Here is a 12,621-nt window from a genome sequence, read left to right as displayed (position 1 = left end):
TATACGCATTAGATTACAATATATATATATATATATATATAATATATATATATATATATATATTGTAATCTAATGCGTATAGCCGCAAATTTTTGTTTTAGAATTCACAGCCAGGTAGTTAAGCCTAACCTTAGTAGCACCGTAGGAACGAGCGCGTAAGGTGCATGCAGAGTTGACGATTAAGTTAAGTAGCTATCTCCAGTTTACAGCCACACAAACCAGCCAAATAAACTACCTCGTTGATAGATACGTCTTTCTACGATGTCTCTTTCAAAGGATATAACATTCATAGAACTTGAATTTTCTCCCAATGGGGAGAACGAACAAGCAAGCCAGCGATCATTCTATCTAATCTAAATCCTGCTATATCCATGCTAGACTGAAGAAGCTGATACCACCCATTAAGCCTTCTGACTTAATTGGTGGCGATCAATACGCGCGTCGAAACATAAACATGGCTAGAAACTGATTTTTTAGTTAAACGAAGAACCCTTGCAGTAGGTTTTTTGTAGAAGACAAACTGTTTTTTTGCGAATCAGACCTGTTACTGCGTTAAGTCTGCAAATAGTGTAGTACGCATATAAGTCAAGGTGGCGAATCACCCTTAGATTATCACAAAAAAATCGGAGACGTGTAAATCTACATGTGCAAGGACACGCCTGTATTATAGCTTGTTTAAAACGATGTTACTTGGATTGGTCAAGCACAATTCAACTTTAATTAACTTCTCATTTGAACAAGATGCTCGAATCTAATATTTAGACTATATCGCAAAATATGTATAGTAACGTAAGATGCCGAGTGGCAGCTGTCGCAGTACAGAATGTGTTCCTCGTCTGAATTCGTTTAGCGGTGCGAACGGATCGTACCGCAAAAGAGGAAAACATACTGTAGCGCGTCGCAAACGTCTCGACGGTTTTTACCGATACATAGCGACTGGCTGCTCGGTTTGTACGCAAGCGCTCGAACTGACACTGGTTTGCTGGACTGATCCTAGTTGTAAAATGAAAAGCTCGAACGGTCAAGTGAATCAGACACAGATAGAAACGACAATAATAATCATCATCATCATCATCGGTACCTATGAATGCGCGAAAACTGAGCAGATGTTTCTGACCTTCATTTTTCTCAACATTCTCAAGGGCATCCGGAAGAAACAAAGCAAACTCCTACGTCCCGGAAAGCGCTGGCTAACTCACAAAATGATCGTCTAAAGCACGCTATTACTGCCTTCTAAAACAGTTGAGGAAGAGAAAATAGAGATGACAAATCGTTATTATAAGGGTACGTTGATAATTTAACTTGTAACGTAATCTAATTCACAGGATAATCAAAATTTCCGTTGCAATCTTATACAGATGTGTAGAGACATGGGCTGGCCTTTGAAGCAAGATGCACAAAGTGACTGGCGCCTGCTAACGAAATCCTAGCGTTCGTCAATGTCTTGTCAGAGTCAATTCAACCATACCTGAGTTTAGGCTCTGATTTCCTGAACAAACAGCATACGTATAAAGTACTATACATAGGTGTCTTTCGGGAACACCAGAGAAGTGCACGCCGATTTTCCAATGACGATTACACGTTGTTATCATACGGAAAGCATTTTTTTTCCATACTTATGAGATATGTGAGCACGCTCTTTTGGTAGACCCTTTTACCCGATGGTCTCATTCAAATAATTGTTACTTACGATCAATAGCAAACGACGCTGCCAGCAAAAATGGGTGGAGTCACGGGTAGTAAGCTGACAACGGACCTAACGTTCGCACCGGATCGTATCCACACGACTAGTTACTGTAACAAACATATATGGATTCATATTTATATCATTGTTTTCGTTTCGCGTACTATTTTAAATTGTTAAATTCACGTACCTTATTATATACGCTGTATGATTGAACAGCGGGACAATTTCGAACCGCCTTGATAAATGGGTACAATGTGAATGTATCGTACTCGAAAGTCGAACAATGTGTCATAAAAAGAGCTGGTTCCGAAGGCTAACTAGATGTTTCGATGACCAAATGAACAATTCAAATGAAACTAGAGAGTTAACCTATTTGCGGAAGCTGCCGTTCAGCGCCTACTGATCACGCAAGCAATACCGCTTACTCGATAAGTGAACCCATTGATTTTGAAGATTACTTAGTAGGTAAGATCAAAAAGTGTTGAACCGAAGCAAAAGTTGCTTCGACTTATTAAACGCCGAAGTTCAAGCCCTATATATATATACACGGTCAATATCATTGGAACTATTCGCTCTATCAAAACATCCCGCTGTGAATATCAACAAAAATGGTCGTCCTTTGGGCTCTTTGGTTACACTACAGGTCCACGTATTAGTTAAGCAGGCAGTCCTGTATGTCTCTTGAAGTACCTGAATAGATATATATACACCGACTCAATTGAAATCATAGCTTACGACTCTATTCGACTCTATCTTTTATTCCAATGCCCTTCGGGTAGCTCAGCGCACCTCGGACAGCTTCATGGTACAAAACAGCTATTCGTTAAAGTATCGCAAATTTTTACATCCTTCGATGTACGTGGAAGTTCAGGCATTACACAACCTATTTGCTGCCAGCTGCCGAAACAAGGCGCTCTTACGCCCGATGTCAATGACTCTAGGACAATTCCCGCGTTGGCAGCATACAAAACGGCATCCATGATTGCCCTACGGGGCGGCAACGTTCAGTCCGCGTTATCAAATCGTGTACCACCGTTAACGGTAGTGAAATCTGCCAGTAGAGAGTTGGATACTCAGAATTTTTTAGTCATGCACAGTATATTCTATGTTTCGAATAAATATCGGTGAGTGAAATTGTGTAAATAAAGGTAGTGCGTTAACTAAAAGCGGCTTAAGTAGAATGCGTTGAAATGGAACGACTGCATCGAATGTAATGTATTTACTGTAGTGTGACGCGCGGCCATGAGGGCCATTCTGAAGGCCGATCAACTAGCTTCCTCGTAGCTTTTCGCCCCACACGCCGATGCACGTCAATGGGCGGAACGTAAGGAATATACCTTCAGCCAAGTCGCATCCAATGCGTCCCATATTCATTCCAGTGGGTTACCGTAATAAATTGAATCGAACAGATCTTGTGATTCAGGCTTCTAGAAGGCACACGCAGCAGAGTTTAGAAATACTAGCAGAGTAGTCTCAGTAGAGTTAAAAAGAGCCTGTCATTACCTGAACGCCTTTTATTCGAAATAGCAAAATAGGCTTTCAGATTTGCCCTTGCAAGGCTATAGAATTCAGAATATAATGCGAAATCGTGCACATATTTTTGGCAATAACGACCTCTTTTCGAGACGCTTTCATAGTGTATTAGGTTGGCATGGCCTTTCAGTACTTGATTCATGGAGGGGAAGTTCAAATATCACATTACTATATTATAGCGTTTTAGTTCGGGCCTGTAAGGTATTCGACATCTTATCCAAAACAAAATAAGAATACCGGATAAATGGACTACGTACGGACTTTACTTAACGCCTCCCAAAAGAGTTTCTGAAAGCGTTAATCGGCGTGTGTTGTTAATGCCTAGGAGCCAGATTTCTGGATCTAGTACGGTCAAAAAACGCACACGCCCACCGGGGGCGCAGGGCGAATACAGAAAAACAGTAAAATCGGAACTATGATTTTGAGAGGAGATAGGCTCCTTTAGCTAAAGTAGCATTTCAAGAATAACAATAAGAGTAAGTAACAAAAATATTGATCGCCTTTAGCGACGAAAATAGTAACGATACATAAAGTGAAAAGTAATTAAGTGATACGCATAGTTGTATAGCTATTTGGACGGTCTCAAGTTAGCTCTGTTCCAAATAGAGAACTTATTTATTATAAAGGAGCAAGGCGTATATCTAAGACTGCTAGTGAACGTTAACCTATAGAGTTAAACCAACAACTGCCTTTCAACGGTTAGTAAGTCATCATAGAATAAAGTTCTTCGTGTGGATTAGTTGCTCATGGATCTACTTGCTACACCGATTCGGCAAAATCGAAAAGAAAGTATCTTTTTAACATTACATGAAATTAAGTAGTTCACAGCAGTGAAAGGGCACACATAAACTAGCTTTAGAATCAAAGACCCAGCCAACGATACTTTAAAAAATATAAACATTTTTTTACTTGCTGGAACCGTCATCTTCCTATCGAAACATGGTACAACTCTTCGAGAAGATCGTTGACGTAGTATTAGCACAAGTCATACTAAAGCTTCATCGATTTGAAATATTTATATATTCAATTTTTCATTATCTCATTCCGAAAGCCTTCCTTACGAAGCCTCTCTAATTACATTGGCCTGCCATGCTGTAAATAGAATAGGTCCACGAAATGGCAGGCTGTGAAAAAGCCGATACAGATAAAATCCTACTGAGGTGAATAGTAGGATATCTAAAAGAATTGCACCGCAGACAGACGTCCATCCAATTTTCTAATAATAATCAGATGGTCTAACAGGTAGGGTATTTTGAAGTTAGATTTAACAAGCTCGCTAGCCAGAAAACGGTGTGCATTGTTAGACGTTTTAATCGTTCACGTCAATACTTGCCATTTTTTATATAATATCCTATACGCATACCTGTGGGAAATAATAACCCAAACTTATTGCTTGTTTATACTTTCCGTATGAACAGGTGGTTTGTTCAGCGCGCAATGGCTGAGGCAAGCCTGCTTGGTTACCCAGTGTGCATGGTCTGAATCGATCTGTCAGTGTCTTCAGACGTTTTTTTCGCAGATAGCGAATGGTATTATGCTTTCTCCGGCGACTTATAAATGCCTGCAGAGATAAGAACAATAATCACCGCGTAAATACACCGTCTGGTATTGTGAAACGCTCGCGTTTGCGACAACGTTGGGCAATTCCTTGTTCAAACCGGAATTTTATGTAAAAATGCGTATATTGAGCGTCTAACAAATATAAATAAAAGTAACGATAATACTTCAGATAAACAAATTGGGACTTGTAATTTAATTGCTACACAGATTTCCATAACGACCATGCAATGTTCCCATTTCCAGGAAGGCCATCAAGATATGCGTTAATTTTAATGACAGTGACAACGCTGATGATTACCGAAGGTATGCTTTGTACTTGGCTCTATCCGGTGGCCACAAGGTCAGTCGGCTTATTGCCCAAGGATGTCGATCCTCGGGAGGGGGGAGGGGGCAAATTGTTATCAAGGTACGTAAACTCGACGCTCTGTAACCTCAACAAAGACTACTCTTTGTAGAGACCTTTCCGTTCGTAAATGGGAAACATTTGCAACACGAAACAACGGCGCTTCCACCTAAAATGTATTAACAAAAATAATCTTAGTAAATGCTTATTATTATTGTTACCATACAGTGTTGCGTAACGCAATATGTCCTTGACTCACGGTAACAAATAGAATGACTGAATTTTCTACTGTGGCGGCAGAAATAGTTCCTGTTAGCGGCTTTTGTGTTAAGCTAGTACCCTTAATCCAACTGTGTTACAACTTGAAAGTTTTTGTTCCTATATACTGCATAACGTTACTGTCGATAGGCAAATCCTACCATATAGCTAACAACATTGATTGAGAAACATTAAAGGCACTTGATATCATATTCCGTGACTATTAGTATTACTGTTGAAAACAACATATTTGAAGATAATACTATCTTCTTCACCATATAGCACCTAGCAGCCGTATAGTAATACTTCATTTAATGATGACTTAACTTCAAGTTAGATATAAAATAGATAAATATATAAAAGTAGATAAAGATAAACAACCGAGAAATATACTCGTGGCAATAATTGAAACTAAGTCGTTTTAGAGTAATGGTGGATGTTCACTGACAGCATAACTGAATTCTAATAGTTCCTATTGGATATATATATATATATATATATGCTAGATCATTTGTATCACGGTCGCCGTTGTCTTAATAATTTCATGGACCGGCATAAACCGCTGGAACTTGAATTTTTTGCGTATTGGTAGATAATCAACAATTTCTAGGTAAAAGTTGCTGATCACTATTTCAAATATCTCAAATTTACAGTAAAGTGTTTTAAAAAACAATTTGAATCGATATAACTAGTTATTAAAAGCAAAATCCCAAGTGCAGGGTCACTCTGACCTGTACGTTTACGTCCGCTCAACCCGTGCTTAACATGCTGAGTGGTGTGTCCAATGACAAAACCCATATTTCTGTTTATTGGCTTCCTTCTTCCGAGCAGTCTTCGATTGGACCTAATCGTAGCCAGTACTGATCTAGTTTAGCAGTCTGATCGATACGTTTTGTGTGTTCATCCTCAACCGCGGTCGAGTAATGTCCCTGTCTTTAATGATCAGTAGTCATATCCGCTGTAGAGCACAGCTGGAAAGTTTACCGTCCATGTTTATTCGTCTGTTCGTTGTTATATCACTGTTTTGCCCAGATTTGCCCGGTCAGACAGGATCGTCTCAACCCACACGTTTCTTCTTCTAGGAAGCTGTTACGGGTCTTCGTTTTAGGTCAAGCCACTGTTGAAATGGTTATTGTCGAGCCACTGTCCACGTGGTACTTCGTCGGTACTATATTAACAGCATTCGACGTACATGCAAACTGTTGTACGCCATAGTTGAATCGTATCGAAGCCTTTGGCGTCGCAAAGCCGACAAAGTCGTGTTCCCGTAGTGTTGTTTTGGGGGTAAAAATCTTCGTATCGGCAGTGATAGCAGTTGTTTCTATGGCTGTCGTAGAAGAGCAGCTTAAAATTCGACTTGCCTATCCGTATATGCGCTACGGATAATCGCAATAGTAATAATAATATTCATAAGGATAACACAATTGATACATCTAAAGCGACAATATCGGCTGGCCAACACTGAGACAACACGGAGGTCGTCATTGAGGGGATACTTGAACCGCCGGCGGTAGCGGCAAAGATAGCAATGAATCAGCTTCGTCAGTGGCAATTGTAGCTGCTTCGGTAACGATGGCTATAGCAGCAGCGATGACTTTTGGTTAGGGTCAAGCTTGTTGTGTTACGGTGTTGTTGTCGAAGTGGCGCTGGTTGGCACATCAACGCCACTGTCCCCAACACGCAATTGACGGACGGTATCAAAGCAACGAGTTGCTACTACTACTACTGCTACTATAATTATGACCGCTAACATTGTTGTTAGGAACTAACATCATTCGTAGTCGTCCCCGTCGACGTCTTTCGATACTGTCTCGCACACAGTGGCTGTAAATGGCCGGGTGAGAAAGCAGGCGGACGGGCGGAGGATGCGCGCGTCTACCGCTGCGTCGGATCCTACCACCGGCGCTTCGCTAGCAAACGACTGAGACATCGCCACGAGCGCTACCACCACGATCTTTACCATCATAAATATAATCATCATTGTGATCGCTGCTTGAACCGGCGAGATTTTGAAATGTTGCTGGCATTCATTGGCTTACGATTAGTCGTCCAGGCGTTGGTTGAAAAACAGGCCGTCGATCGTCGTCCGTTCCGGTCGTGGTTTCTAAGATGGCCAAAGTAAGGAATAAGCAGTTGCATATAGAAATCATGATGGTGCCAGCAGCTGTTATTGCTGGTGCTCGTTCGTGCTTCTACTATTAGCTGAATATAGTAGGAAAATTATCGCCGTTAACAACATCGGTTGATTGCAACCGCAATGCAGAACTGGAATATCAGTGCGACGCATCCAGCTATGCCCCTATATGATTGAGACCTGCACACAAGGACAAAACTATACGCTTTTGTATAAATACATATAGACGCCAAGGAAGATAAACGGCCAGACAGAAAATCAAAGAGTCCTCAGATCCGCAAGGTATTGCTTACTTGATCACTCGATCGCTCACTCGTACGTGCGTATACAAACAGTCGTAATAGTAACAGGTTTTTATAGACAGAGCTAAATAGATAGGGCCGATTGTATAATCGAAAAGGGAAAAAGGTGTGAAGAGATCCTTGCAACGTGCGATGCGGTAGTTCGCATAACATTCCTTCCTATATATATATATATATATATATATATGAATGTGTTATATTAAATCAATATTATAGTTTGACATGTACAAAATCGAAGTTAGAAGTTATGTGCATGTGTGGAGCATAGCTAAATAGGATTACCGAGCGTTACCAAGCATGATAAGTCATCATTTCAAGAACATATCCTAACTAGATTAAATCAGGTTGTGACCACCAGTCTGGTCGGAGCAGCTGAAAATACATTGTGCGTAAGCTGCTGTCAGAAGGAAATCAGGCATCAAATATAACATTACCTAGTTTAATTGACGTCCTCAACTTCGAATTCACAGCCCCATTGGCTACAGACGACGAACTAGCGGAAGATCATTAGAATTGATGATAGACGAATGAATGAAGGATACATAAATTAACCCAAGTGGGCTCCTGACTTAACGTCTTTGCACCTAATTATCAACGTATCTGCTTGAGTATCTTACCCCTTGAAGTCTCAGTTTCAAACCTAATGTATGATCTGTTCTAAAATGGACTCTGCAAAAGAATAGTTTGCACCTATTCCTGTAGATGCGGTAGACCCTATGAATGTTTCACTGTCGAAACAATAAATCCAGAGGAGTAATAGTTAAACAAGTGCAGAACGTTTTGATAACACCTAAGCCACTGTTTCTTTTTGTACCTTTTACGTTACTATTACCTAAATAAAAGCATTCTTTTATGATTACAATCTGAAAGGGAAGAATAATTCTAGTTTAAACAGTCTTCAGGTTGTAATATATTTACTCCTTGCGCTTTTGTATGCAATCGGTTGGGGGCGAAACGCCACTACTGCCTTTGAAAAGCCCGCCTATGAGCGCTCTTGAATCGGAAACACGGTGAGAGCCGAGGGAATCGAATAGAATACATGAGTGAAAAGAAGTTTTTGACCTTAGCATTGGCCACCTGTAGACTTCCCGTAATAAATACTATGAAATCTAGCAACAATTCTCAGAAGTATAATACGATAACGCTGGGAAGGCTGATTTTCAATGCCGCATACACCATCCAACCGATGCTCTATGCCTTGGCCGGTTTTATAAATCACGTGACTCAGAATGGCAGAGCAAAATGAGATAGGTCTTTCTTTTGACTCGTCCGAATTGGATTTACTGGCAGCCGACTGAACCCTCAGCCTCACGCGGCTTGCCTCCGCTTTAGCTCTGAAAAAACATACGTATTTGCCACTTAGCTGAGGTACGCAACGGATATAGGCGATCTCAATTTGTTTACGGTGAGCAAGAACTCAATGAGATGATGAAAATGAATAACAGTTACGTAAATAAAATTTATTCTTTCGCGTGGCAGAACTCGTTTAGATTTTTCTATCTCTACGTAAGCTGATGTTCCTTAGCACCTCTTCTTCTGGCTCGAACCATGTCTGGATGAACGTTTTATCATGTAGATGTCTAACCTTTGAAAGCACCTATTTCTACTAAAAACTGGACACATATCTGTTATATTCGAGTGACGAAACTGATTTCGAGATAAAACACTTTCCGAGCGCCTATACGACATCTTGCCGATTTTTTCTCTGCATGCTACCTTCAATCATACAATCCAATAATGTTACCCAGAATGCTCTTTGCGATGAGTTTCTATAGATGGTCCAAGCTGCCTGACTAACTATTTGGCGTGTCTAATTAAATATAATCATAACGGTTATAACGATCAAAACATGAAAGTAGAAACGACCATTTATGTGTTAAGCTGGCGAAATCCGATTCAAATCGATCTATCGGCTGACCCACGATTGCTTAAGCTGAGCTTATCTAATAGCATTACTAGTTGCGAAACTGAGGCTCTTATTGCTTAACATAAGCTATATTTCACGTTTCTAAAGATGAGGCATCATGAATAGGCCCAACGTGAAGCCTAAAAAATTCATCAGTTTAAATTGTCTCCGCTTCTGCTAACGTGATTGAAGTATACTGCTGACGATATATATATACATTATTATGTGGCGCAAAGCCAATTAAATTGATCGAAATGTCCTTATTTTCTTGGAGATTCTCTCCGAATTTTTTGCTATCTGCTAACACGTTCGAAAACCTTGACCAGAGATACCCCACGAACGTTCGCAGCTTACATCTGCCATTACATCATAATATTTATGCTTACTTATCTTGGAGCATTCGAAGCCATTTTTTTTAGATACATATTTCCAACTGATTTAATATATACATTATATGTTAACGTAAGCTGATTTTAAAAATCTGAAAAGCTTTTTCTACGAAACTAGACAGGACTTCTTAGACATGTTAGTTTATTCATTTGGGTCGACTGGTCAGCTAATGGACTCTGTTGTTGAAGGGGTGGATATGTGATAATCTCTTAGGTATCGTAGCATTAATAACTGCGTTAAATAGATATTATTGTAGTTCCCTTCATAAATAAGAAAGACGATCACGCCGCATTAAATACGCCAAATTAAGAGAACTTGAACTTAACTCTAATAAACGCTGGGAGGAAGATTCATTTCAGGTTATTAAATACTCTTCTGCTGCTATACAATGTTAGTTGGATTCAACATGGCATCATCACTATTACAGAGTCGTTTTCTCATCTTCATATTATCAAATTTAATACACGTTTCATTTTGAAATGGAGATTTACTGAGTATAGGCTGATTCAAGCAAATATCGAATAGCCAATCAATCATATAGTGCATGTCGCTGAACTTGATTTTTATAATGAACACGGATCAGGATCTCCCTAGGCCAAAGGTCAGATATCCTCGTATGCATGACGACATACCTGATCTAAAGCCACTAAGCACGTCGAGGATGCTTCCTTAAATTTCATTAAGTCTCCAAGAGCGCCTAACTACTACTATAACTATAAGAAGGACTTTTTTAATGCTATGACCAATCTTGCCGATTGTCATTGACGAGCACAAGTCCTGTGACTCTCGAGGAATATAAAATTAAAATGGTCGAAGTCTGCTTTGATTCCCGTCACACGTTTGTTTATGAAAGTTGAGGTTTTGGTTGGGATTCGGATGGGAACAGGCTGAATCCACGAACAAATATGCGTTTGCCTTTTCACTGAAATATTGAACGCCCTGATTTATCTTTATGAATTTTAACATTAACGCGGGTGAATGATTTTTACGTTGGAAGTACTAATGATGATTACAACTGTGCCTCCCATGCGGTATCTTCACATGTCTGTGTCGTACGTTGGAACGATATCGAAGATGTGACTTTTGGTCTTGTCTCTAAACTGACCTTATCAAAGTAAGCATTCAAATTATGAGAGAGGTTTCATTACAGATCTGGATCCATAACGACGACTGGTAGGCGTCTGTCGTTGTTCTCTAAAGATCGGGCTTGCCAGTTACCACGAAGCCTTCCTTCATACTACGACTGTCTACAAAAACGAGTTCGACTTATATATATATATTTGTTTAGAATCAGCAAGCAAACCTTTAAATTTTCTGACCAGAAGGATCTAGTTTTTTTTTTTTTTTTTTTTTTGTTAGTAGTATTCGTGGAGGTGTCAGAACGAGCAGAGCTCGGAATCGCGGGACGACGAAAATACTGCTGAAATTAAATCTATTAATCTAAAAACTAGAAATGAAATTGAGAATTCAAGATAATCTTATCATCTAATGTAAAATATGATCGCGCGGCACAGCCTCACTGCTCTGTTGAATTGCTACATATCGGGTGTCCTCAGTAAATGATTATACGTAACTTAAAATACTTAGAGTAATGTAATGTAAAGAATTATTGAAATATTCAAGTTAATTCAATGTATATTCTCCTCATGGTAGAGTAGAAGAAAATTACTTGTGTAATTAAATGTTATTATAATTGGCTTCAAATTATAGGCTATTGTCGTTTCTAGCACATCTTTCCCAGTTCCTAACGCTAAATGGTCAATATAGCTAGGACTCACTTAGCGTAGACACTTAACACTAAGTCGTCCTTTTTCAGGATGCTACCATAGAATAAAGTTTATAATATTATTATTATTATTGGCCTTAATTTGCGCCACTTAATTATATATACATGATTGGTGTTGCGGTAACCCTCCTTCATCTACGCAGGTCGTGTTGTATGTGTCGTTGGCGGGAGTTGTATATTGCTCTGTATCAGTCTAAACTTGAATTGCATATTTTTCAAGTAACAAACTTGTCATCGCTTCTAACTCGACACTAATGGTAATAAATATATACATACAAGCTTGCTAGATTGACGTAACTATCCACGATCGTTTGCAATGCTGCTCGCTAACAGACAGTCACATTTTGGGCGTAGTTCTTCAATGAGTTCGCCCTTCCGTTGGATAACAGGAAGGGGGTCAAATCGATACAGACAACGGCTCCTGAGAACGCCTTTGGCACGGCACCTTCTTGACGACAGCTCGAACACAGCAGCGTCAAGCGCGCGAATCTGCGAAGAACGGTCTATTCGTCTAATTCGCATCTGCATAGCCGTCGCAGTCGCTCAAATCGCCCAGCTAGCTAGGCATGTGTATGCTCATTGACATGAACATCTTGCTATCTGTGCAATACGAACCCTCCTATAGCGAATTCAACGCGCGGGATTATTTGAAAAAGCTTTGACTGCTGATTGCTTTGCACTGCTTGAAAAAGCTCTAGTTTTATCACAAAGTAACGGAGTTA

The 12,621-nt window shown here is 39.8% G+C and overlaps 2 long non-coding RNA genes across 2 annotated transcripts in view; both read right to left on the bottom strand.

Moving 5' to 3' along the window:
* Nucleotides 1–3,529, bottom strand: part of LOC147752348 (uncharacterized) — an 8,532-nt gene extending 5,003 nt beyond the window's left edge. Inside the window, exons 1-2 of the long non-coding RNA XR_015314286.1 lie at nt 2,911–3,529; nt 1,691–1,794 (exon numbers count right to left, since the gene is read on the bottom strand). This is a non-coding gene — a long non-coding RNA (uncharacterized LOC147752348). The remainder of the gene's footprint in view (nt 1–1,690; nt 1,795–2,910) is intronic.
* Nucleotides 3,530–4,098: 569 nt separating this feature from the next.
* On the bottom strand, nt 4,099–12,595 carry LOC111268569 (uncharacterized). Its single transcript, XR_015314285.1, has 5 exons — nt 12,176–12,595; nt 8,252–9,151; nt 6,113–7,485; nt 5,079–5,292; nt 4,099–4,781 (listed from the first exon to the last, which is right to left on the bottom strand). It is a non-coding gene; the product is annotated as an uncharacterized LOC111268569 (long non-coding RNA).
* Between the last annotated feature and the right edge of the window lie 26 nt (nt 12,596–12,621).

The sequence above is a fragment of the Varroa jacobsoni genome, unplaced genomic scaffold (genome assembly GCF_002532875.2).
Source record: "Varroa jacobsoni isolate VJ856 unplaced genomic scaffold, vjacob_1.0 scaffold_1302, whole genome shotgun sequence".
NCBI classification, from domain to species: domain Eukaryota; kingdom Metazoa; phylum Arthropoda; class Arachnida; order Mesostigmata; family Varroidae; genus Varroa; species Varroa jacobsoni.
This window is presented reverse-complemented; position numbering and strand designations above follow the sequence as displayed.